Source organism: Mobula hypostoma, chromosome 11 (genome assembly GCF_963921235.1).
Source record: "Mobula hypostoma chromosome 11, sMobHyp1.1, whole genome shotgun sequence".
Classification (NCBI taxonomy): Eukaryota; Metazoa; Chordata; class Chondrichthyes; order Myliobatiformes; family Myliobatidae; genus Mobula; species Mobula hypostoma.
The window spans coordinates 89222758-89249746 of NC_086107.1; the positions used below are offsets into that span (position 1 = coordinate 89222758).

A 26989-nucleotide genomic window follows, 5' to 3' on the forward strand; every position below is an offset into this window, starting at 1 on the left:
ATCAAGAAACCTTCCTGGGCACACATAACAAATTCTGTCCCATGTAAACCTTTTGCGTTAATCAATATCAGTAATGTTGAAGTCGGCCATGACAGCAACTCTATTATTTTTGCATTTTTCCAAAATCTTCCCCCCACCCCGGTATGCACTGCAATGACCCTGTTGCTACTGGGGGTGTATCTATCGAGTACCCCCAATCGAGTGATTGCTCCATTCCTGTTTCTGACTTCCACCCACGCTGACGCAGTGGATGATTCTTCCACGAGGTCCACTGTCGCTGCAGCTGTGACTGTATCCCTGATTAGCAATGATACTACCCACTACTTTTACATCGCTCCATGTCCTTCCTGAAACACCTAAATCCTGGAATCTCCAGCAAACATCCCTATCCTTGGGACGGCCAAGTTCCTTTCACGGACGCAACATGGTAGTTCCACGTAAGGACCAACGCTCTAGGTTCATCACCACTGTTTCGGATACTTCTTGCATTAAAATAGACACATTTCAACCCATCCAACTGACTGCATTTATGCCGTTTCCACTGCCTGCCCTTCCTCAGTTTCTCCCCAGGCTCCATCTGTTCTGTATATCAACTGCACTATTCTCTGACCTCTCAGTCGGTTCCCATTCCCCGGCCAAACTATGTTTAACTAGGAGAAGGGTCATAGATGGAGAGAGAGGGAAAGAGAGGGTAGATGGATGCAGAGAGCGAGAGTGGAAATGGAGGAAGGAGGAAAGAGGGGAAGGGATATCGTGACGGGGTGGGTGAGAGGGAGGAGAAAGAGAGAGTGTGGGGAGATAGGGGTGAAGTGGGGGAGACAGACAGAGGGAGAAGTGGAAGAGGAAGTCGTGGGAAAAGAGGGTGGAATGATGAGATGAGGAGATGGAGAGTGGGAAGTGAGGGGAGATAAAATCAGAGGGAGAGGGAAGATATGGAGACGGGGAGAGAGGGGTCAGATGGGGTTGAGTAGGCAGAGAAGGACCGAGAGGGGGGAAGACGGTGATGAGGATGGAGGCGCGGGAGAGAGGTAGGAGGAGAAACTATCAGCGCAACATCTCATAACTTCAATAGCAAAAAAAATTCTCTTTCAGAGATTCCTCGATCTCCTTCAGAGCCGTGTAGCTATTCACTTGGAAGACAAAACCTTTGGATGGACGTGACGCTATGATTTTCAGATTCTTCTTTCCGCGATGATGGTCGAAAACGTCACCAACCTGAGGAATATAGCAAGGAGGTTGTGTGCCCGACGCCCGGTTCCAGCGACAGAGAAGTGCCGGGGTGGGGAGAGACGACCGTGTGCCTGGGGTCTCAGACCCGGGGAGAGGTGGCGTTGGGGGAGAAGCTGGTATGTCGAATGCTCAGTGCCTGGTTGTGTGCCTAGTGTGAGGAGAGCACAGTGCGACCGACGTCCGATGCGTGGCCGGGGTGGTGTTGGTTGGGAGAAGGTGGTCTGTTCAACGCCCGGTGTCTCACCCCAATTGCGTACCGAACAATATTCTTGGACTCTGCCGCTTGTATGGCCGCGGCAAAATTAATGTCCGGGTTATTAGATTCACCGTCTGCGATTACAATCATCATTCTTTTTGCCTCGGGCCTGGCGCCAACTACTTTTTGAAAGATCTTTTCCCTGACAGAGTGGGACACAGGAATCAGAAACATTCCCGATTCCGTCTGAGAAACCCCGTGCCGCCCCCACTACCGCCGACTCAGTAAACTCCTCCCTCCCCTACACCACTCCCCGTCCCAGTGACCCCCTCGCTCATCTACACGCCTCCCGTTTCAGAGACCGTTCCTCTCCTCCATCCATCCACCTCTTCGTAACAGCACCCTACATTATACCCCACTTGGTCCTCGAAGGCACCCCCTTTTACACTATTTACACCTTCCTTCTCACATAACCCCGGAGTTAAACTTACGCAGGTATTTGATCCCGCTGAGTGTATAGGTGAGGCTATTGATCTGCTGGATGCGTCGAGCAAGCCATTCCTGATTTGTGCTCTAGCGAAAGTCCTTGAAGCTGAACTCAGTCCGCACCTCCTCCGAGAATTTCAGGAGGGCAAACTGTGCGCAGGATTGGATGAGTGCCACGGGGCGCTGGATAGATGTGTGACTGGGAGACGGTGTGAGGGAGCTGCACTTATGTTAGTGGGGATACAGTTAGTGACACGGTTTTGGGGAAGAAGAGTCACTGAGGGACGGGGTGAGGGAGATGGTTTAACGTCAGTGGGGATAAAGGGCTCTGAGGGAGCGGGATCACTGGGCAACAGTGGGAAGAATTTGCAATAAATTCAACGAGGACACGGTTAGTGACACGGCGCGCTGAAGGTGAAAGACAGACCCACCTGTGCGTTCTTCCCTTTCAACTGTTTAAAGACATTCAGGATAAAATCGTTCATGACCCCGAAGTCATTGTTGTTGATGCTTCCAGAGCCATTGATCAGAAAGGCCACGTCTACCTTGACGTCGCGAAAGCCTGTATGTCAAATATGGTGGTAAGGAAGTCCTGGTTCTACAAATCCCTACTTCTCTTACATCGCTACCCCCACCCCCCGTCTCCGAGACACCCTCCCTCCCCTACACTTCCCATTTCGTTGTGAGCCCTACCCTTCCCTACACTTCTTTCTCTGTGTCCCCTTCCCCCTTACTCCCAACTCCGTCAATGTGACCGTTCCCTCTCATAAGCCGCTCCTGATCCATTCGCTCTCCCCGATTTCATAATCCCTTCCCTCCCCGTTCCCGTCACCCCTTCCTCCCCTACACCATTTCCTTTCTCTGTGACCTGCTCCTTCCCTGACGTTGCTATGGCTACATTCGAATGCTGGTGTCCGGTATTGGGTGTCGTCGAGGGTCCCGTCGAACTGGTAGCACATTCCGTTCACGTGGGTATTCTCGCCGCATCTGCAGGACAGGGCGGGTGAACATACCTTTCCGGGAGAGAGGGAGAATGGTCAGGATGTGACAACATAGGTAGTGCAAGGGTGGGCGGCGAGGATGAAGTGAGAGAGAGTGGCGACGTTGTGGGTGGAATTGAGAGAAAGGATTGTTCGCGAGGAGGGAGGAGCGGCGATGAAAAGGTGATGGGAAGAGCGGTGAGCCGGGAAGGGGAGGAGGGATGGGCGACGAGGAACGATGGAAAGGGATGGGCAATGAGGAGGGTGGTTCTGCAAGGGGGATATAGGGCGTAAAGGGAGGGTCCGTGAGGAGGGCGTGGTTGCCTGATCGCACCTACCAGTAGCTGTGGTTCGCTGGCATTGAGAGCGGTGGACACTACTAGACCCAGCGCACGGACATGGACGCCCGGCGAACATGAGGAATGAGTCACAAACACGTGGCGTGTCAGCAGCAGCCGGAGGGAACAGGCGGCTACTCGAATGCAGAGGCAACACCGCGCCGCACCCCCACACCACGAGCAAACTTCAGATTAGAATCTTTAGGGCCGACGAACAGGTCAACAAGACGGCAAGGTGTAACTGTTTGAGGATGGAGGGGAGGGAAATTGGAAAGATGGATTTTGGAGTTTGAAAGGGAGGGGCGTGAGATTTCGGATGGAAGGGAGCGGTCGTTTAGTCAGAATGTGTGGGGTGTTGGACGGGGGGGCGTGGGTATTGAGGATGGAGGAGATGGGTGTTGGACCGAGGAGGTAGTTGTTGGACGGATGGGCTAGGTGTTGGGCGGTGGGGAGGTTCAGGATGGAGGAGGTGCGACTCCTGTACGGGAAGTTGTGATTTAGACGGAGGGTCTGTGTTCTAGGACGGACGGTTTTGATGGTTTGGATGGAGAGGGGTGCGAATTTAAGGATGGAAGGCGAGGTTTTAAGGACGGTTGGTGTACTGTGCGATGGGGCTTTGAGGACCGATGGGGTGAGGTGGGGGCTTTGACGAATGATGGTTGTGTCTTGGACGTAGTGGAATGGTATTCTGGTTTAGACAAAGAGGTGGTGGTTTCACAAGATGGGAGGAGGATTGAGGATGGAGAGGTTAGAGGTTTTGAAAAAGGGTGTTGGAGACGGCCGGAGTGTGATTGGGGTTCGACGTAGGGTGGCGTGGTTTGGACAAGGGTTGCTTTGGATGTGTGGAGGTTTTGACTGAGGAGGTGGCTTTTTCAGTACGGGGTAGAGTGAAGAATTGGACGGATGAAGGTTTGAACTGTCGGGGGCGTGAGTGTCTATACGTAGGGCGTTTAAGACGCCGGGGTGTGCGAATTTGGACAGACGGAGTGGGGGCTTGGTCGGAGGGGTGGGGCTTGTGGATGAGAGTGCTGGTGGTTTGGACGGAGTGTTTATGGGTGACGGAGGAGGTGGGGATTCCACACCACTAACCTGGGGTGCGGAGGAGGTCACACACCCTGCTCCGGACATGACAGCTGTACACGGCGCCGCTCCCTATTCCGGATGAGTCGGCCGCGGGGGGGGGGGGGGGGCTGTAAAGATTATCTTATCGCTGACTGAGGGGGAAGAGGAACAGATCAATCGGTGTTGGCGATGCTTGCGCAGGACGCAATCCACCCCTCCTCCTTAGCGCCCATCTTCCTCACCGCCACTCCCTCACTCTCGCTACGCACCGCCCCTAGTACTGACCCTCCACCCCGCCCTCCCCACCGCCCCATCCACAACACCTTCTCTCTGTTCACCAACCCCTCAACGTTCCTCCGCCTTGAATGCCCCTACACCTTCACCTCACTCCTTCCCTCCCCCTTCCTTCATCTTCACCAATCCCTCAACGCCCCTCCACCCATCCCACCTCACTTCCCCTACCTCCCTCTTTTCCCTCCTCTGTCTTCACCACTCCTTCCTCGCCTTCCCTCCTGCCGATGGATCGTTGGGTTTCGGGAATCGATATTGAAACCTCTGCAGAACAGGAAGACTGTGAGAGATGGACACACCAACAGGTACTGGATGCGTTAATCATTGCGCTTTCCCCGACCCCTATCCTTCTCCACTTTCCCCGCAAAATACCCCCTCCGTCTGCTCCACTCTCACTCATCCTCACAATTCCAAGCAATCTCGTCACCAAACTCGTCAACCTTGGTCTCAGCACCTCTATCTGCAACTGAATATTTGACTTAAGAGCCATAGAGCACTAGTACGCGGAAACGGGCCCGTCAGCACAGCTATCCCATGTCGGCCTCGAATATCTGGATCTATTTATCTGCAGTATGTAAGTCCATACCCCTTCATGGACCGAACCAAACTTTTCTTAAATGTTTCAGTTGAACCTTTACCAGTACTCTCACATCTGTACCACCTCTAAGTGAAGTTCCCTCTCAGATTTCCCTCAAATATTCCACCTTTCATCCTACACCTGTAGCTTCTAATACTAGTCTCTCCCAGCATCCGTGGAAGCCTGGTAGTACTCGTCCTATCTACTCCACGAATCACTTTCTACAGGTCTATTAGATCTCCCTTCATTCTCCTCCGAACTAGGGAATAAAGTCCTAACTTATTCAATCCTTGGAATCAGAATCATGTTTAATACCATCGACATACTATGACTTAAAATAAGAAAAATATATATTAGCAATTAAATTAAATTAGTGCAGAGAAAGATGAAATACTGAAGAAATGTTAATGTGTTCATTGCTCATTCTGAAATCTGATGGCGATGGGGAAGAAGCTGCTCCTAAAACCTTGACTGTGAGTCTGCAGGCTCCTGTATCACCTCCTTGATGGTAGTAATGAGAAGAGGGTATGTCCCTGGGCGATGAAAGTCCTTTATGATGCATGGCACCTTTTTGAGGCATCGCCTTTAGAAGGTGTCCTGGTGAGGAGAGGCTAGTGGCCTTGATGGAGATGGCTGTGTTTACAACGTTCTACAGCTTTTTCTGATCCCATTCAGTGGCCCCCCTCCGTATTAGGCGGCGAGGCAACCAGTTAGAATGCTCTCCTCTAAACTTCGGATGAAATCTTCGAAGTGTCTTTGGTGACGTACTGAATCTCCTCAAACGTTTCCGTTTACGTCAGATCCACGCCCCGATAAAATCCTTGTAATTCTTCTCTGCACTGTCTCAACTTTATAGATTGCACAAGACGTTGGTGTTCGAGTACTGTTCTGGTCACTCCATTGTCTAGCACAATTTCAATATAACACTTCAACTCCTGTACTCAATACTCTGATATACAAATGTCAATGTGCTAAACGCTTTCTTTATGACTCTATCTACCCATGACGCCACTTGCAAGGACCTATGGATCTGCATTCCCAGATCTTTTCGTTTTACTACACCCAGTGTACCCCCCCCCCACACACACCCCCACCCAACCTATCAGTATATAGGTCCTAACCTGGCTTGTCCTCCCAGATTGCAATATCTCATCTTCTCTGCATGAAATTGCATCTGCCATTTTTCAACCCATTTCCCCATCTATTCCAGATCACTTTGTAAGCTTTGATGGTCTTTCTGTCATAAACCACGGATTCGGCAGCGCAGTAGATACGGCAATTGCGCTTGTGGATTTGCACGTGTCAGCTACTTATTATTTAATCGTGATAGTATTTAACTCCACACTTGTCGTCATTGTGCTTGTCGAGATTTGGTCAGAGCATATCAAACGCTTCGCTTTTGCCTTGGCTGAGAAATTGGACTGTGGGGTCAACTGGCTCTGAAGGCTCGTGGTATTCGTTTGAAAATTAGATGTTCTTTTCAGCCGCAGTGTAGGCTTTGTTGTCCCGCTTGAGAGTTTTAGTTAACGGCCCCGTTTGGCCTAGCGTTTATTGTTTTATTTTCCCTTGAGCACTGTTCGCATTAAAGTTTTGTGAACTATCGATCGGCTTCAGTGTCTCTCACTCCGCACTTTGGCCAATCCGAACCACGGTGACCGTTTCTCGATGTCCACTATGCACTCAATACAACACAATCAATAAGAACAGGCAGCAGCACCTCCGCCAGATTATTTTTGACACTGGTGCCCACCGCAGCTAAGATTCCGCCACTCCCACTAAATTTAATTCCTGTACACGCATAACTACAAATGCTCTAACTTCACATAAGTTTGCGGATGACTCTGCCTTAATGAACTTTATCTTAAATAACGCTGAGTTGGTGGACAGGAAGGCGACAGAAAGCTTAGTGAAACGGTGTCCTTACAGCACAAAAGAGCTGCCCATTGGTCTCGAGACGTCATAAGGGGATGTTGGGAGCGGACCTAAATGCAAGACGCAGATCTGAAGTACTAGGAACAGGACAAGGTTTATCAAGAACGTAAAGGGAGTCAGGAAGAAACGACGCTGGACATAGACACAGGCCATGGACGAGACAAGGACATCGGGCCTGGGCTAGGTCCAAGTCTAGGAAAGCGGAACCAGGACAAGGAACTTGGAACTAGGAGCATGGGCTAGGATTCCGAGCCAAAGACTGGACAGGGATCCGGAACCTGGGTCTTGACTCGGGCTCGGATCCCGGAATTAGGCGAGGACAAGACGTGGCTACAGGACTGGACGTGGCTAGGCTACAGGACTGGACGTGGAACTCCTGAACAGGACGAGACACATGGGCATGACGAGAACACAAAGCGTTGACTTGTACAGGACGAGATTCCTGGACTAGGCTTAGACAAGACGTGGTTCTAGGGCTTGGCTTGGACTAGGCGAGGTACTTGAACGTGGCTTGGACTGGACGAGGTTCTTGGACGTGGCTTGGAGTAGACGAGGTTCGCGGAGGTGGCTTGGGCTAGACGAGGTTTTTGGACGTGGCTTGGACTCGACGAGGGACTCCTGAACAGGAGGAGAGACTCGTTGACAGGACAAGAGACTCCTGGACGGGACGAGGGAACTCCAGCACAGGACGAGGAAACTCCAGCACAGGACGAGAGAACTCCAGCACAGGACAAGGGAACTCCAGCACAGGATGAGGGAACTCCAGCACAGGACGTGGCTCTTGGACTAGGTTTGGCTCGATTCTTGGGCTCGGTTTGATTAGGCTTTTGGGTACAGACCCTGGACCCTCCTAGGGCGCAGGGCCGGGACGCTTTCTGAGAGGCAGGGCCGGGACGCTCTCTAGGAAGCAGGGCCGGGATGATTTCTAGAATGCAGGGACGAGGCGACTGGCGAGGAAACCGTCGAGGAAACTGTCATGGATTCAGATGGGGAGGGGATGGGAACAGTCCAGCAGGGAATCTTTGGTTTGAGAGGTATTTATGTGCCAGCCCAAAACCAGAATCGGGTGCCTCAATTAAGGCACCCAATGGAGCAAGGGAAATCAGGAAAACCCGGACTAAGGCTTGATGAACCGGACCGTGAACCGGAATGCGGATTTAACGGACCGGACCATGATACAAGACGAGGGCTGGATGCACATGTTCCTGTCTACGTCAATGATGCTGAGGTCGAAGGAGTTCAGGTTCAGGTTCCAAGGAGCAAATGGCTTGTCTTCGTCCAACAGGTCGCCGCCATGGCCAGGAAAGTTCACCAGTGCCTCCACTGACTCAGGAAGCTAAAGGAACATTCTCCCCAAATTGTCACGCATGGATTTTTAAACAATCGATACACCAGAGAAAGCATCCTATTATGGCTTGATACGGCAAGTGCTCTGCCAGTGATCACATGAAAACACAGATCTGTGGACACAGTTCAGCACATCGCGTAAATCAGCCTCCCTTCCAAGGTCCGGTCCACACTGCCCGCTGCCTCGTAAAAGCAGCCAACAACATAAACCTCCCACCCCGGACATTCTCTCTTCACCAGTCTCCCATCGGGCCAAAGATACTGTTGAAAAGTCGGGAAAGCGCGTCCCACAGGCTCAGGGATAGCATCTATACCGCTGTTAGGCGGCGGGGAACGGAAAGAAAGGACGGCAAGTAAACATACTCTCTCCGGCTGAGAGGCGTTCCACGGCTGACAAGCTGGAGAAACGGAGTCGCTGTTTCTTCCTTTGCGAAACCGAGCTGAGACCGGCCGGAAAACTGCAACAGAGGAACAGAGAAAGGGAGGGTCGTAGGGAGGGGAGGGACAGAGGGAGAAGGGGAGGGTAATGCTGTAGTAGGGAGAGAGGGGCGAGAGGAGGGAGTGGGAAAGAGAACCTTGGGAGGGAGGGATGGAGGGAGAAGGTGAGGAAAGGGGTGGGAGTGAGGGGGAAGGCGAAGGGAGGAGAAGTGGGTGGCGAAGTGACCGAGAGAGATGAAACAGGGAGAGGGGAGAGACGGCCTTGGGTGAAAGGGGATGAAAGAAGAGGGTGAGGGAGTAGGGCATGAAGAGAGAGAGAGAGAGAGCGAGCGAGCGAGAGAGAGAGAGAGAGAGAGAGAGAGAGAGAGAGGAGCGAGAGGGGGATGGATGGGGATGGACTGAGGGTGAGCGGTGGGAGAGGTGGATGGCGATGGAGAAAGGAAGGGAAAAGAGAGAGAGAGAAACGACGGGAAGGGGAGAGAAAGAGATGGAGGGAGGGAATGGAGAGACGAGAGCGAGGGTGGGGGAATAGGTGGAGGGAGAAGGAAGAGATTGGAGGGAGGAGAATGATAGGAGAGCGGAGGGAAAGGAGAGGGGAGGAAGCGGAATAGAAGGAGGGTAGAGCGACGGACAGGAGGTAGGGAGAAGTCAAAATGGGGAAGACGAGAGGGGACCGTGACTAGATAGTGGAGTAAGGGTAGCGTGAGGGCATGGGAGAATGGGAGGGGAGAAACGAGCACGGGAAAGGATAGAGCGAGGGTGGTGAAGAGGTAAGGGCTTTCCTGATATGAGACATCATTAAACGTCCACACTGTCTCTCCGTTAACAGAATCAACCTGCCAAGGCTCTCCGATTTCCCACCCTCTCTCCCAGCGCCTTTCCCCAAAGGTGGGGGAGGTCAAAGACTCACGGACCAGCAGGTATGGAACAGAGACCCTGCAGCGAGACATTCAGGTAGGATTCCGGCAGCAAGACTCAGGAAGACTGGGGCGGAGGGGAGAGTGAGAGGGAGGGGCGGAGGAGAAGGAGGAGTCATATCCACAGAAACCGCAGACTATGAAATAAGATGAGGGTGGCAAATTGCTGAGCAGATCTGGTATGATAATCGCTCTCGAAATCGTAGGATGACTTTTGGATAAGTGACGAAGTTCTGCATAGAGATTTCTGGGCGTTACTTACTAAGTTAAGGGGCAGAACATCCAGGGTTGTGATCTCAGGGTTACTACCCGTGCCACGCGCTAATAAGGCTAGAACTAGAAATAATATACAGATTAATACGGCGCTAAGGAGTTGGTGCAGGAGTGAAGGCATAAGATTCTTGCATCACTCCAAGAAAGGCAGAACCTCTACAGAGGGTCTGGAAGAGGACTAATATCCTAGCGGGAAGATTTGTTAATGCTGCAAGGTAGGATTTAAACTAGATGTGCGGGGGGGGGGGGGGGGGATGGGAACCAGAGCGCCAGAACAATTAGTGGAGAGTTTGTGGAAGGCAGATGTTGGTAAGACTTCAGACAAAGTTAGGAATCAAAAGGTTGAGCATGGTGCGACAAAATCGAGAAATATCAATACAGGACTAAGGGTACTGTACTGAATGCGTGTTGTACTGAAGGTGTTGTACTGAATGCGTGCAGTAATGAAGGTGTTCTATTGAATGCGTGTTGTACTGAAGGCACGCAGTATATGGAATATGAGAGATGAACTTGCACCACAGTTGCAGATCAGCAGGTATGATGTTGTAGGCATCCTGGAATCATGGGGAAAAGATTATAGCTGAGAGCTTAGTGTCCAAGGATACACATCGAATCCAAAGGATAGGCAGGAAGGCAGAGGGGGTGGAGTTGCTTTGTTGGTAAAAAATGAAATCAAATCATTAGAAAGAGGTAACATAAGGTGGGAAGCTGTCGATTAATTGTGGATAGAACTAAGGAATTGCAGGGGTAAAAACCCTGATGGGAGTTGTATACAGACTTCAAAACAGTAGTAAGGATGTTGCCTAAAAATTACAATGGGGATAGAAAATGCATGCCGAAAGGGCAATCTTACTATCAATAGTCATGGGAGATTTCAATATACGGTAGATTGGGAAAATCAGGTGGTGCTAAATTCCAGGAGGGGTAATTCCTTGAGTGCGTAAGAGATGGCTTTTAGAACAGTTCGTGGTTGAGCCCACAAAAGGATCCTCTTTTCTGGATTGGGTGTTGTGCAATGAGCCAGATTTGATTAGAGACTTTAAGGTACAAGAACCCATAGGGAAAGTGATTATAATATGATCGAACTCACCCTGAAATTGCAGAGGGAAAAGCTAAGGTCAGATGTATCAGTATTACAGGGGTATAAATGGAATTACAGAGGCTTGAGAGTGGAGTTGGCCAGAATTGACTGGAAAAGAACACTGGCAGATCAGCAATGGCTGGAATTTCGCGAAGCAATTCGGAATGCACAGGATATATACATCCTAAAGAGGAAGTATTCTAAAGGAAAGATTACACTACCATGGCTAACATTACAAGTCAAAGCCAACATAAATGCCAAAGAGAAGGAATATAATAAAGCAAAGACTAGTAGGAAGTTAGACGATTGTGAAGTTCTTAAAAGCCAACAGAAGGCAACTAAAACGTCTTTAAGAATGTAAAGATGGAATGCAAAGGTAAGCTAACCAATAATATTACAGAGAATACCAAAAGTGTCATAAGGGTGCGTTGGCAGCGGACCCAAATGCAAGACACAGACACTGAAGTACTAGGAACTGGATTATGTTTATTCAGAATTCTAGGGAAGTCGAGAAGCAAGGATTAATCAGAGGGAAATCAAGGAGAGAGCAAAGCAGAAGCGGGAAGAAGCGTAGCTGGACACGGACACAGGCCCTGGACGAGACAGGGACTCAGGGCCTGGGCTAGGACTTGGACTAGGGGCACGGGACCCGGACGTGGAACTTAGAACAAGAAGCCTGGACTAGGAACTCGGAACTCCGGAACCAGGACCTAGGCTGGGACTCCGAACCAGTGTCTAAGCAGGGATTCGAAACCTTGGTCTTGGCTGAGACTCGGAACCTGAGTCTTGACTGAGACCCAGAACCTGGGTCTTGACTCGGACTTGGAAGCTGGGTCTAGGCTAGGACTAGGGACTAGTATCTTGGGTTGGACCCGGGTCTTGAATCGGATTTGACACTCGACTGGGACGTGGATCGGACTTGACACTGAACTGGGACTTGGATCAGGCTTGACCCTGCACAGGGACTAGAACACGAAGCCTATACTTGGATTGGGCTGTAACACAAAGCCTAGACTTGGACGGGACCGGAACCCGAAGCCTTGATTTGGACTGGACTGGAAACCAACGGCTTGACTTGGACTGGACTGGGACATGAAGCTTTGACTTGGACTGGACTGGAACACGAAGCCTTGAACTTGGTCTTGGAACACGGAACACAGAGCCGGGACCCTTCCTTAGATACAGGACTTGGGGCTGGGACTCCTCTTAGACACGGAACACCGAGCCAGAACCTCTCCTTAGGTACAGGACATAGGGCTGGGACTCTACTTATACACAGAACACTGAAACACGAACTGACAGTACTCTACTCAAGGTAGCGGCAAACGGCCGGACCTACCCAGCGGAGACACGGACACAAAGAGACTGTTCCCAACTGAAAGTAGCAGAAAACGGCTGGACCTACCTAGCGAAAGTGAGGACCCAAAGAGACAGTTTTCAACTCAAGGTAGCGGCAAATGGCCGGAACTACCTAGCGAAGGCGAGGACACAACGAAACAAAACGACAGAACGATATACTGTTCCTTGCCCTGACGCGACAAGGCTCCAGTTTCACTCCAGCAGGTTAACGACGGAGATTCTGACGTGGTTGCAGACGAAGTGTCTGGCGAGGTTATTGGCGAGGTGACTGGCGAGGTGACAGGGGAGGTGTCCGAGGAGGTTACTGGTGAGGTGACTGGCAGGTGACCAGCGAGGTTACCGACACCGAGCTACTAGAAGTGGGTTTCCGACGGGATTCTGACGAGATTGTGACAGGGGCGATCCGCAAGGAAGCACTGGAATCCAGAGCTATTTGTGTTGCCAGCCCCAGACGAGAATCAGGTGCCTCAGTTAAGGCGCCCAACGGAAAAAGGGAAAAACGAAATAACCGGAGTACGGAATCGACGGACTGGACCGTGAACCAGAATGTAGACTTCACAGACAGGACCGTGACAAAAAGTTTCTTCAGATACATGAAGTGTAAAAGAAGTGGATACTGGTCCATTGGAAAACGATGCTAGAGAAGTAGTACTGGGGGAAAATGAAATAGCAGACAATCTGAAAGAGTATTTTGCATCAGTCTTCATTGTGGGAGACACTAGAAGTATAACGGAAGTTTCAGGTGTCAGCGCATGAAGTCTGTGAAGTTACTGTAACTAGAGAGAAGGTTCTTGGAAAACTGAAAATTGCGATGGTAGATAGGTCACCTGGGCCAGATGGTGTACACCCTTGAGTTCTGAAAGAGGTGGCTCAAGAGATCGTGGAGGCATTATTAATGATCGTTCAAGAATCACTAGAAGCTATAGGCCAGTTTATTTGACCTCAGTGGTTGGGAAGACATTAGAGTCGATTATTAAGGATGGGGTCTCAGAGTACTTGGAGGCACATGATTAAAAAAAAGGCCGTAGTTAGGGAAAATCTTGCCTGACCAATCTGTAGGAAGTCTTTGAAGGAAAAGGACTTGGGAGTCCTAGTGAAAGACCCCCAGAAGGTTAATTCAGAGGTTGAGTCTGTGGCAAGGAAGGCAAATGTAATATTGGCATTTATTTCAAGGGGAATAGAATTTAAAAACAAGGAGGGAATGCTGAAGCTTTATAAGACACTAGTCAGACCACATTTGGAGATTTGTCAACAGTTCTGGCCCCCTTATCTCAGAAAGGATGCATTGCTATTGGAGAGAGTACAGAGGAGGTTCACGAGGATGATTCTTGGAAGACTTAAGGGAGTGGTAAAGATAGATAAATTAGAAACAATTCACATAGAGAGCCTTACAGATGAAAAGAATGGGTGGGCAATGTGGGAGGGAAGGCGAAGATTGATATAATACTACCCGTTAGGCCGTATGCATTTAGAGCAACAATGAAGGTCCCCCATTTCTGACGCAAACAACAGTAGAAGGATTCTTCATTACTATTTCCATAACAAATTTTGACCAGTCAAGGTTGTTAGCCCTGAGCTGAACTCCCGAACCTAGAGAACAGGTGCACCGTTCTTACTGAGACCTCCATCCTTTGATCTGTTTGGCATGGGTGACCCTATGAAGAGACCAAGAACAAGTCCATAACACCAGCCAACGTAGCTCTCCAGGTTATTGAGGCACACAAACCTCCAAACCCTAGGCTGTGGTCCTCCTGGAGGAGAATGATCTAAGAATAAGTTAAAAGGTGGGCACATCATGGGCCGAAGAGCCTGTACTATGTTGTACTGCTCTTTGTTCTATGTACCAAGGTACAGTGAAAAGCTTGCCTTGCATACTGTTAATGCAACTCAAATCATTACCCTGTAAATTGAGGTAGACCATTATTTTATCTATGTGAAACATCAGAAAGCAGAGGGAAGTGTTACAATTACAGAAAAATTGTTGTGCACACAGACAGTAAGTTGGGCTATGTAAAGATAGTCCAACGTATTATTCTCGGGAAGCGTTAAATAGCCTTGAAACAGCGGGGCAGAAACTTTCCCAGAGCCTGGGGGTTTGTGCTTTCAGAATTTTGTATCTTCAGCCCTACGGGTGAATGGAGTATTCGATTATGCTGGCTACGTTATTGATGATGTAATACAAGAAACTTTCATCCAGCAACCGCACCCACCCCCACCCCCACAACCTCAGCCCGGATATGTGCTCAGGAGCGTAGGCACCGCCCCACCCTTCTGGAGCCAATATCCCAGGTGCTTGTTCCTGACATTGAGAGAAATGTAGCTATCATGGCACCATGCCACTAGGCTCTCTTTCTAATTTCTGTACTCTGAATCGTCGTTATTTTATGAGCACAAGTGCAGATAACTGGAGGGCAGACAGAGGGAGTGCTGTACTGAGGGAGTAGGAAGGACTTTTCCCTCAGACTGCGAGTCGAGAAATTGTGTCGGAGATAGTGTCAGTGGGCGGAGGGGTGGGTGGACTTCCACTATGCAGAGGACGAAAGATCCTTGGAATTCCATCAGAGGACCCTCGTTGTGAATTGTGTAGAAGGTTGCAGTAGGTTACAATGGGACATTGACAGGGTGCAGAACTGGGCTGAGAAGTGGCAGATGGCGTTCAGTTTGGGAAAGTATGATGTGGTACACTTTGGAAGGTCAAACTTAAAGGTGGAGTACAGAGTTAATGCTGGGAATCTAAGCAATGTGGGGGAGCAGAAGCATCTTGGGGTCCACATCCATATATCGCTCAAATTTAGGGTGCTAAGAAGGCGTATGGTGTGTTAGCCTTCATTTTTTGAGGGGATGAGTTCAAGTGTTGCGAGGTGATTTTGCAGCTCTATAATGCACTAGTTAGATCATTCTTGGAGTAGTAAGTTCAGTCTGATTTCCTCATTTTGGGAAAGATTTACATCGATTTTTGTAAGTTGTGTGATAAGGTTCTCCATGGAGCACTCATCCAGAAAGCTGGCAGTGGTGAGATCCGTGGAAACGTGGCTACATGGAATCAGAATTGGCTTGTCGAAGGCAGTGAAAAGTCGTAGATGGAGCTTACTCTGCGTGGAGGTCTGTGAACAGTCGTGTTCCATTAGGGATTTGTTCTGCGAACCCCGCTCTTTGGGATTTTTATAAATGACTTCGATTAAGAAGAAGACGAGCGGATTAGAAAGTCTGAGGATGAGACAAATGTTGACGGAGGCGTGGAGAGTGTAGTACGTTATCATAGGTCATAAAGGGACATTGACAGGATGCAGAGCTGGGCTGAGAGGTGGCAGATGAATTTCAGTTCGGAAAAAGTGAAGAGCTTGATTTTGGAAGGTCGAACTTGAAGACAGAATACAAGGATAATACCAGAATCTTTAGCAATGTGGAGAAACAGAAGGATCTTGGGGTACGCGCCCACAAATTCCTCAAAGTGGCTGCGCAACTTAAGAAGGTGTATCAGTTGTTATTCTTCATTAGTCAGAATCTGATTTCAAGAGCCGTGGGGTTGTATTACAGCTCTGTTGTGTTCACTTCTTTTTCTCCTCCTCCTCCTCCTCCTCCTTCTTCTTCTTCTTCTTCTTCTTCTTCTTCTTCTTCTTCTTCTTCTTCTTCTTCTTCTTCTTATCACCCTCCTCCTCCTCATTCTCCTCCTTCTCCTCCTCCTCCTCCTCCTTTTTCTTCTTCTTCTTCTTCTTCTTCCTCCTTCTCCTCTTCTTCTTCTTCCTCCTCCTCTTCTTCTCCCCCTCCTCCTCCTCCTCCTCCTCCTTCTTCTTCCTTTTCGATCCATCACCTCCTAGGGCATAGGCCGCCGACAGCAGCTCGCCAGAGTCCTGAACCAATAGAAGGTTGATTGTCTATATGGCTTCCACTTTCAGTACAAGACTTCATACATCTTTGAGTGAAGATCCTTCTTTTCCCAATAATGAGATCTTTGAGGCTTCTGTTGGCGTTCCTGTATCTCTGTTTTTATGAGATGGGGTTGCTATACCCATATCCAACCGTCCTCCTTTCGCAACAACTCGAAAGGTCTTGGCCCGAAACGTCGCTTGCTTGCTCTTTTCCTTAGACACTGCCTGCAATTGTGTTCCTACAGCATTTTGTTTGTGTTTCCTTGGATTTCCAGCATCAGCAGATTTTCTGTTGTTTGTGGGACCGCTATGGCAGAGCTGAGTTCATTTCTGCTCGCCTCCTTATAGGAAGGATGTGGAAGCTTTAGAGAGCGTGCGGTGGAGATTTACCAGAATGCAGCTTGGATTAGACAGTATGTCTTACGAGGAAAGGTTGAATGAGCTAGATCATTTGCGTAAACAAGGAAGGGAAACTACATCGGAGCTCGCTGTAAGTGCTCGCAGCTTGCAAGTACAAAATAGATTTATTATCAATGTCCTCCTATGTTACCATATGCTGCCTTAGATTCACTTCCTTGCAAGCATTTACAGGCAGAATGCAAAAGAAATTTGCATTCACATAGTTGTAGAAGTGTAATCTGCAGTAATAAAGAGTATAGAAGAATGTAAGCCTTCTCTCCCACATAGCTCTGCATTTTTCCATCATTCGTGTACCGATCTAACAGTACCCATTCATTACCCCCAATGTATCAGACTTTACCATTACCCTGGCAGTGCGTCCCACACACCCACCACTTTGTGTAAAAAAAATCTGCCTCTGATATTCTCCCTGGTCTTTCGTCTAATCAACTTAAAAATTTTTCCATCTCGTGTTAAATTGTCGCTCAGTTGTCTGTGCACTCCACTTACGACTCTTATCATCTTATACAAGTCTGCCAATTCCCCTCTCATCCTCCTTCGCTCCAAGGAGAAAAGACCTAGCTCGCACAACCTTCCCATATATGGCATGATCCCTAATCGAGGAAGAATCCTGGTAAATTTCACCATTAGCTTTTCTAAAACTTTCACATCCTTCCAGTAATGAAATGACCAGAACGGAACATAATTCTCCCGTACATTAGGGGACATTTAAGAGAAATAAACAGTTGAAGTTTATATACCAGTTGAAGATTCTGGATTAATTACTGAGGATTGGAGAGTGGCTAAAGTAACCGCGCTTTTTAAAAAAGGAGGGCGAGAGAAACCGAGGAATTATAGACCCGTAAGCCTGAGATCGGTGGTGGGGAAAATGCTAGAGTCAATTATCAAAGATGTGATAACAGCACATTTGGAAAGCACTGAAATCACCAGACAAAGTCAGCATGGATTTGTGAAAGGAAACTCATGTCTGACGAATCTCATAAAATTTTTTGAGGATGTAACCAGTAGAGTGGATAGGGGAGAACTAATGGATGTGGTATTTTTGGATTTCCAAAAGGCTTTTGACAAGGTCCCACACAGGAGATTAGTGTGCAAACTTAAAGCACATGGTTTTGAGGGTATGGTATTGATGTGGATAGAGAATTGGTTGACAGACAGGAAGCAAAGAGTGGGAATAAACAGGACCTTTTCAGACTGGCAGGCAGTGACTAGTGGGGTACCGCAAGGCTGAGTGCTGGGACCCCAGTTGTTTACAATATATATTAATGACTTAGATGAGGGAATTAAATGCAGCATCTCCAAGTTTGCGGATGACACGAAGCAGGGCGGCAGTGTTAGCTGTGAGGAGGATGCTAAGAGGATGCAGGGTGACTTGGATAGGTTAGGTGAGTGGGCAAATTCATGACAGATGCAATTTAATGTGGATAAATGTGAAGTTATCCACTTTGGTGGCAAAAACAGGAAAACAGATTATTATCTGAATGGTGGCCGATTAGGAAAAGGGGAGGTGCAACGAGACCTGGGTGTCATTATACACCAGTCATTGAAAGTGGGCATGCAGGTACAGCAGGCGGTGAAAAAGGCGAATGGTATGCTGGCATTTATAGCGAGAGGATTCGAGTACAGGAGCAGGGAGGTACTACTGCAGTTGTACAAGGCCTTGGTGAGACCACACCTGGAGTATTGTGTGCAGTTTTGGTCCCCTAATCTGAGGAAAGACCTTCTTGCCATAGAGGGAGTACAAAGAAGGTTCACCAGATTGATTCCTGGGATGGCAGGACTTTCATCATATGGATCAACTAGGCTTATACTCTCTGAAATTTAGAAGATTGAGGGGGGATCTGATTGAAAAGTATCAAATTCTAAAGGGATTGGACAGGCTAGATGCAGGAAGATTGTTCCCGATTTTGGGGAAGATCAGAACGAGGGGTCACAGTTTGAGGATAAAGGGGAAGCCTTTAAGGACCGAGATCAGGAAAAACTTCTTCACACAAAGAGTGCTGAATCTGTGGAATTCTCTGCCACAGGAAACAGTTGAGGCCAGTTCATTGGCTATATTTAAGAGGGAGTTAGATATGGCCCTTGTGGCTAAAGGGATCAGGGGGTATGGAGAGAAGGCAGGTATAGGGTTCTGTGTTGGATGATCAGCCACGACCATACTGAATGGTGGTACAGACTCGAAGGGCCGAATGGCCTAATCCTGTGCCTATTTTCTATATTTCTATGTTTCTAAGTTACTGGTTGATAATTTTCATTAGCAGGGAGGTACTACTGCAGTTGTACAAGGCCTTGGTGAGACCACACCTGGAGTATTGTGTGCAGTTTTGGTCCCCTAATCTGAGGAAAGACATCTTTGCCATAGAGGGAGTACAAAGAAGGTTCACCAGATTGATTCCTGGGATGGCAGGTCTTTCATATGAAGAAAGACTGGATGAACTGGGCTTGTACTCGTTGGAATTTAGAAGATTGAGGGGGGATCTGATTGAAACGTATAAGATCCTAAAGGGATTGGACAGGCTAGATGCAGGAAGATTGTTCCCGATGTTGGGGAGGTCTAGAACGAGGGGTCACAGTTTGAGGATGGAGGGGAAGCCTTTTAGGACCGAGGTTAGGAAAAACTTCTTCACACAGAGAGTGGTGAATCTGTGGAATTCTCTGCCACAGCAAACTGTTGAGGCCAGTTCATTAGCTATGTTTAAAAGGAAGTTAGATATGGCCCTTGTGGCTACAGGGGTCAGGGGGTATGGAGGGAAGGCTGGGTTCTGAGTTGGATGATCAGCCATGATCATAATAAATGGCGGTGCAGGCTCGAAGGGCCGAATGGCCTACTCCTGCACCTATTTTCTATGTTTCTATGTTTCTATTAAGACTGGAAAGGAAGTAGCAGAAGCCAGAATAAGAAGGTTGTGCAACCGGAGGATTAAAATCTGATGGGTGTAAAGTGAGACTAGGAGATTATATTTGACCATGGAAGAATGGGGTGGAGAGATTAACCAGAGGGAGTCGATGGGCATGTGAAGAGAATGGGTGAGGCTAATGAGATCAGTGAAAGGGAGAAAAGACAAAGGGTGGATGTTGAAATTTTCGGAGGTTAGAGAAATCATTAGGCATGCTGTTAGGAGGCTACTCAGACAAAATATGAGGTGTTACTCCTCCAATTTGAGTTTGGCCTCATTGTAGCAGTTGAAGCAGCCACAACGATGGGTTTTGGCTCGAAACGGCGAGTGTTTATTCCCCTGGATAGACTGAGGGCAATGTGGGGGGAAGAGTTAGATTAATCTTAGTGTAGGTTAAAAGACTGGCACGTCATTGTGATCCGAAGGGCCGGTATTGTGTTGTACTGATCTATGTAGGAAGAGAAATGCCCAAGGCTGCCAGGATAGGATTCCCTGTCAGAGGTCACACAGGTCTAGAACGTAATGAAGGATCTTCGTCGTAGAGGACACTAAGTACCAGGAGTTGCAACGTTATGTAGCGTGCAAGACCTGCCATCCCCATTACAATGGGGGTATGATTATTGGAGAGGTTTAGAAAATATTAACGGAGATCTGACTGAGACTGGGGGGCTTGAGTTATAAGGTGGGACTGAAAAAGCCGGGACTGTTTTCTCTGGAGCGAAGGAAGCTGTCGGGGTGACATGACAGAGGTTTATAAAACCAGGAGGGGCGTAGATCAGCTAGGCCATCACAGTCTACATCCTGCATGCTTGGGGAGTCCAATCCGAAAGAGCACAAACTGAAGGGAAGTTTTAAAGAACCCGGAGGCGGGGGAGGTGTTGGTCGGGGGGGGGGTGCAAATTGGTAGGGTGAATTAGATGCTGAACGGTCTGCTGGTGTACGTTAGTCGGGAAATTGAGCTCAAGAGCCAGAGTGACTCTGCTCAGCTCTCCAGATCGGGCAACATCCTGGTGAACTGTTTACTATGCTCCCTGCAGTCGAAACACATCTTTTCTGTAGCAGGACAACTAGAACCGCAGACATTTCTCCAAGTGAGATCTCTTCAGCGTCTGAAACACCTACAACATAACCTTCCAGTTTCTATACTCAGAGTCCTCTCCGACGAAGTGTCTCTCCACAGCCTATTGACCTGTGTCAGTACCATCGGGGAACTTGCAGGCCATGATATCTCCATTCCACAACAGAGATCCCAAATACAAGATAAACTATGAGATCTTCAACTCATAATCTCCTGCCGACCAACGAAACCGACTGCATGGTCTAAACCTTGCCTCCTACACAGACCATAGTTCCAGTTGATCCAGGTCGTTGTGTAACTTTTGTCAACTTTCGGAGGTGACAGAACGGGAAATGAGCCATCACGAAAGTGGTCAGAGAGATGGCGGATCCAGTTTAATCTTCAGCAGTGCGGGTGCTGGAATTTGGGGGGGGGGGAGGGATAGGGAGAGAAAATGTACTGAAAATGGAAGTGATCGATCATCCGATAAGGAGGGGAATTTTGGTTTTGCTGCGTCCTCAGTTCAGAGCTTGTGTGTGTAACTTTTTTTCTCTCTAAAGAAGAAAATTACAGAATAGATTTCAATCTGCGAATCTGACGATTGAAACATGACAGAGATGGCATTACATTCGGGCACAGCGAAGATATCTACGTAGAGCCTCCGAGAGGGACGGTGATGGGGAGTAGGTAGAAGGGAGGGAACTGGGAGATGAGTGAGGAAGGAGCACTACAGGAGGAGTAGTCAGCATCACGCCGTAGGATGGGTGCTGAGATGACCACCGCAGCAGGATCAGTCAGGAGAGAGGAAGCAATATGGGAGAGGCAGTGCGGAGAGAGCGCTTCAGAAGGAGAGTAAGGAGGGAAAGGTATTGAGAAAGGGGCCGTGATGAAGGTGCGGGAAATTAAGGGTTATGGAGAAAAGGAAGGTAGGTGGATCTGAGTCCATGGCCGGATCAGTCATAATCATATAAAATGGCAAATCATGCTCGACGGGCCACCGGCCACGCCTGTTTCTAGTTCGTAGGTTTCGGGTAGGGTAGGGTGTTATGCTGATGGGGAACCATGAGTTATGGAAAAGGGAGGATTCACTGTAAACGGTATCAGAAACTTTTATTATCGGCTTCAAACTGAATTAGTTATTTACTTCCTCTATGCCGTCCTACTGCAAACCTCCGGGTCAGACATTGAGTTGAAGTTCCCTCCACCCCGTCCCATCACACACTACAGGGGTCAGACACAGAGTGAAGCTCCCTCATTTTCTGTCATCTCATACTCTTGGTGTGATACACAGAGTGAATCCTCCTCAGCACAACCCGAAAGCGTGAATGTCCTCGCGTCTGGTGCGAAGAGTAGGACCGGTCAGGATATCTCACTCTCCAAGACACACAATGTCCCTTCATCGCACTTGGGGCCGAGGTTCAGCCATAAATTAAGAGGATAGTTCCCTTCATATACTCCGACGGAGGCTGAGTCTCGCTGCAAGTTACACGCCTCTTCGAGCAGACTGAGACAGAAAACCCGCGATTAGGGTCAACCGGAGTCGAAAATAAGCGGTTCTAGCACCTCTGCACCTTGATCGGCACCTCCCACTACTACCCCTCACATCCCCGAACTCGGCTGAGCCCTGATGGAGCAGGCAAGGAGCCTTCGTCATCTTTAACAGCAGAAGGCTTATGGACAAAAACTAACCACAAATTCTGCGAATTTTTCTTGCGGCTAATAAGCAAGGTCACTGGAAGCGTCAATAAGGAAGCGAAACTCGCAAGCTTGCAAGCTCAAAGTAAACTTATGATGAAAGTACCTATATGTTACCATTTACTGCCTTGAGATTTACTTCCTTGCAAGCACTTACTGGGAAACTACAAAGGAATTTCACATAGACATAATTGTGCGGCTGGAGACTGGGTTAATAAAGACGAATGCAGACGAATGAAGATATTGTGTATGTGGCTTCCCTACACAACAATGCTGTTAATAAAAACGATGGAGACGAGAGCTAAGTTTCATGGTCTTTTACTGGCAGAAGTCCGAACTCGGCACACGCGTACAGATCAATAGGCACCTAGTAGCGCATGCTCAATATGTGCCTAATAGCGCATTCAACAACGTCTTACTAAAACATAAAGTAGTCTCTGATTATAGAAACATAGAAAATAGGTGCAGGAGTAGGCCATTCGGCCCTTCGAGTCTGCACCGCCATTCAGTATGATCATGGCTGATCATCCAACTCAGAACCCTGTACCAGCCTTCCCCCCATACCCCCGAACCCTTTAGCCACAAGGGCCATATCTAACTCCCTCTGAAATATAGCCAATGAACTGGCCTCAACTGTTTTCTGTGGCAGAGAATTCCACAGATTCACCACTCTCTGTGTGAAGAAGTTTTTCCTAATCTCGGTCCGAAAAGGCTTCCCCTTTATCCTCAAACTGTGACTCCTCGTTCTGGACTTCCCCAACATCGGGAACAATCTTCCTGCATCTAGCCTGTCCAATTCCTTTAGGATTTTATACGTTTCAATCAGATCCCCCCTCAATTTTCTAAATTCCAACGAGTATAAGCAGTCTTTCATCATATGAAAATCCTGCCATCCCAGGAATCAATCTGCTGAACCTTCTTTGTACACCCTCTATGGCAAGGATGTCTTTCCTCAGATTAGGGGACCAAAACTGCACACAATACTCCAGGTGTGGTCTCACCAAGGCCTTGTACAACCCACAACTGCAGTAGTACCTCCCTGCTACCGTACTCGAATCCTCTTGCTATGAATGCCAGCATACCATTCGCCTTTTTCACCGCCTGCTGTACCTGCATGCCCACTTTCAATGACTGGTGTATAATGACACCCAGGTCTCGTTGCACCTCCCCTTTTCCTAATCGGCCACCATTCAGATAATAATCTGTTTTCCTGTTTTTGCCACCAAAGTGGATAACTTCACATTTATCCACATTAAGTTGCATATGCCATGAATTTGCCCACTCACCTAAACTATCCAAGTCACCCTGCATCCACTTAGCATCCTCCTCACAGCTAACATTGCCGCCCTGCTTCGTGTCATCCGCAAACTTGGAGATGCTGCATTTGATTCTCTCATCCAAGTCATTAATATGTATTGTAAACAACTGGGGTCCCAGCACTCAGCCTTGTGGTACCCCACTAGTCACTGCCTGCCATTCTGAAAAGGTCCCATTTATTCCCACTCTTTGCTTCCTGTCTGCCAACCAATTCTCTATACACATCAATACCTTACCCCCAATACCGTGTGCTTTAAGTTTGCACACTAGTCTCCTGTGTGGGATCTTGTCAAAAGCCTTTTGAAAATCCAAATATACCACATCCACTGGTTCTCCCCTATCCACTCTACTAGTTACATCCTCAAAAAATTCTATGAGATTCGCCAGACATGATTTTCCTTTCACAAATCCATGCTGACTTTGTCTGATGATTTCACTGCTTTCCAAATGTGCTGTTATCACATCTTTGATAACTGACTCCAGCAGTTTCCCCACCACCGATGTTAGGCTAACCGGTCTATAATTCCCTGGTTTCTCTCTCCCTCCTTTTTTAAAAAGTGGGGTTACATTAGCCTCCCTCCAATCCTCAGGAACTAGTACAGAATCTAAAGAGTTTTGAAAAATTGTCACTAATGCATCCACTATTTCTTGGGCTACTTCCTTAAGCACTCTGGGATGCAGACCATCTGGTCCTGGGGATTTATCTGCCTTCAATCCCTTCAATTTACCTAACATCATTTCCCTACTAACATGTATTTCCCTCGTTCCTCCATCTCACTGGACCCTCTGTCCCCTACTATTTCCAGAAGATTATTTATGTCCTCCTTAGTGAAGACAGAACCAAAGTAATTATTCAATTGGTCTGCCATGTCCTTGCTCCCCATAATCAATTCACCTGTTTCCGTCTGTAGGGGACCTACATTTGCCTTAACCAATCTTTTTCTTTTCACATATCTATAAAAGCCTATACTGTAGGCTATACGGTACACTCCTCCCCTTTTATTTTAATAGTGTATCAACTGTTTTTTTTTACTGGGACGCGATGCTAAACAAATATGTTTACCCTTAACATACCATTTGTTTACTTCGTAACTTAATAATATCAAATCATAACAAGTAGCGTAATAATATCAAATTATAACAAAGTAACGTAATAATATCAAATTATAACAAGCTTTTTTTTTTACTTTTGGTCTAAGACCCATTTAAAACTCAAGTTTCTTGGGGGATCATCTCTAGATTGTCCGGCACAGAAGCAAATAGGTCTTCACGCTATTGTCTGGAATAAATTAAACAATCCACAAACTGGAAGGTTCCAGCCATGAAGAGTAATCACCCCCATCTTGCAAAGATGACGAAAGCAAATTGAATTCTGTGAAATTATTCTTAAAATATGTACAATCATCAAAAGTGAAGGTTGCCAGGAGCCCTGATACGGAACCTTAACACGGAGCCTTGGCTCAGAGTGACGGAGTCTCATAGATAAACCTTGAAACTGGAGCTAAATTTAGAACAAACGGTTCTAAGCGATTGGGAAATGTAGTTATCTCACAGGAAACAGACCAAAGAACTGGCGACTAGTGGCTGTGATGCCGGGGTTCTTATACTGTAATTCTTGATGGAAACCAGGTGTGCCGTCATCAAAGAGAATTAGTAGTAAATGGGAAATTAACGGTCGGAATCAAGGCATAATGAAAGGAAATTAGGAGCAAAATAAGGAATTAATGGTCGGGACCATGACACTGAGATGGCACTGGAAAGTGTCTTCAAATAGTCTGTTCTTCAAGTCAATAAATTTGTTTGTTTTAATACAGATTTCCACATAACAGTCATGAAAAGTTGACCTCTGAGCATAGAGAGTTAAGAAGATGTGCGCCTCCAACTTGCTAAGAGTTCTAAGTAGCCAGTCGCCTCCGTATAATGAGACTCCTCTGTGCAGCTGTCCTAGATATATAGGCATCTTTGTTCTATAACTTGTCTTCCTTACCTATATCTCATTTGTTCCAACTGAGCTAATTACACAGCCAATCTTCGTATTCTCCTTAGATTCCGGATAGATAGCCTGACTTTTATGTTACCATCTCTTATCATAATATAACTTTGCATCTTTTATTCGTGCTTCATATCTTTGTGCTGGTGATTCAGCAGGACTGCTGGGAAGATGCTCAGGTGAAGACGGAGATGCTGGTCTTTTTGGAGATTTAAGCTTATTGAGAGTTTGCAGATCTTCCATTATCTGTTCATCTGTTAACAAGTAATTTAACTGCGCAGGTGCAGGTTTTCGTCTTTTGTCTGGAATTGGAACAGGGTCATTGGGTCTTCCCCTTAGTTTCCGAGTCATTAATGGTTTTACCTCCATAGAATATCCTATGAGTTCCATTGTTAGCCTCTCATTCTCAATCATCTTTTTCCTTTTCTTCTAACTCAATCTTTTATCTTCAAATTCCTCCACTGCTGCTTTCTTCTCTTTAATATAACTCCTTTCAACTTGTTCTTTCTCCAGTTGCAGAAAAACTTCAGCATTTCATATTCTTTCCTTGTATTGTTGATCTAGTTTCTTCATCCTTTTCTGATACTCCTGCAAATTGCCTTCCTGTAACTGCTGTTGCTGTCTTTTGAGAGATGTGAATTTCTCCTGGTACATCTGCTCTTTTACTTCCAGGTAGTCTTCATCATCTTGCTTATTGGCAATATCTGTCTCACTAGCACCATCTGTATCTTCATCCGAGTCGTGGCCATGGATACTGCATTCTTCCTCATTGTCGACGCTGTCTAGCTCCTCCTCGTCATTGTAATAATTGACAATGGGTGAGAGGAGAGCTGCGGACATCTTCCCCTCTGAGCTGTCCTCCTTTGTGACACAACTAGTGTCTTGATGATGTGCCAATCCAATTGGATTTTCCTAAGCCATTCACGTCCCAGCAATGGTGGTCCTCCATTTTTAAGTACCTAGAGGTTCAGCTGCTGTGTTTTGTCTCTGTAGGTCACTGTCACTTTAATTTTACCTTTGGGACGCACTCTCCGTTCTGTGTTCTCTTTAGCAGTAGTTTAATTTAGATTAGTTTGCTTCAGAGTCATGTGAGAAAACAGTCATTTATAGTCGTGTACAGAGATCAATGTTAAAGCTGAGCCTGTGTCCAACTACATTTTCAGTCTCACGCCTGCCGTTTGAGGAGTGATCCATATCACTCTTCGATCATCTGTCTATTTCACGCTGTGAAGTTGCA

The 26989-nt window shown here is 47.6% G+C and overlaps 2 pseudogenes; both read right to left on the reverse strand.

Annotated features, from left to right (window-relative positions):
• The window catches only part of LOC134353501 (integrin alpha-M-like), a 68202-nt pseudogene extending 55100 nt beyond the window's left edge, over nt 1-13102 (reverse strand).
• A 101-nt stretch (nt 13103-13203) lies between these two features.
• Nucleotides 13204-26592, reverse strand: LOC134353502 (sin3 histone deacetylase corepressor complex component SDS3-like; annotated as a pseudogene).
• Nucleotides 26593-26989: the final 397 nt, after the last annotated feature.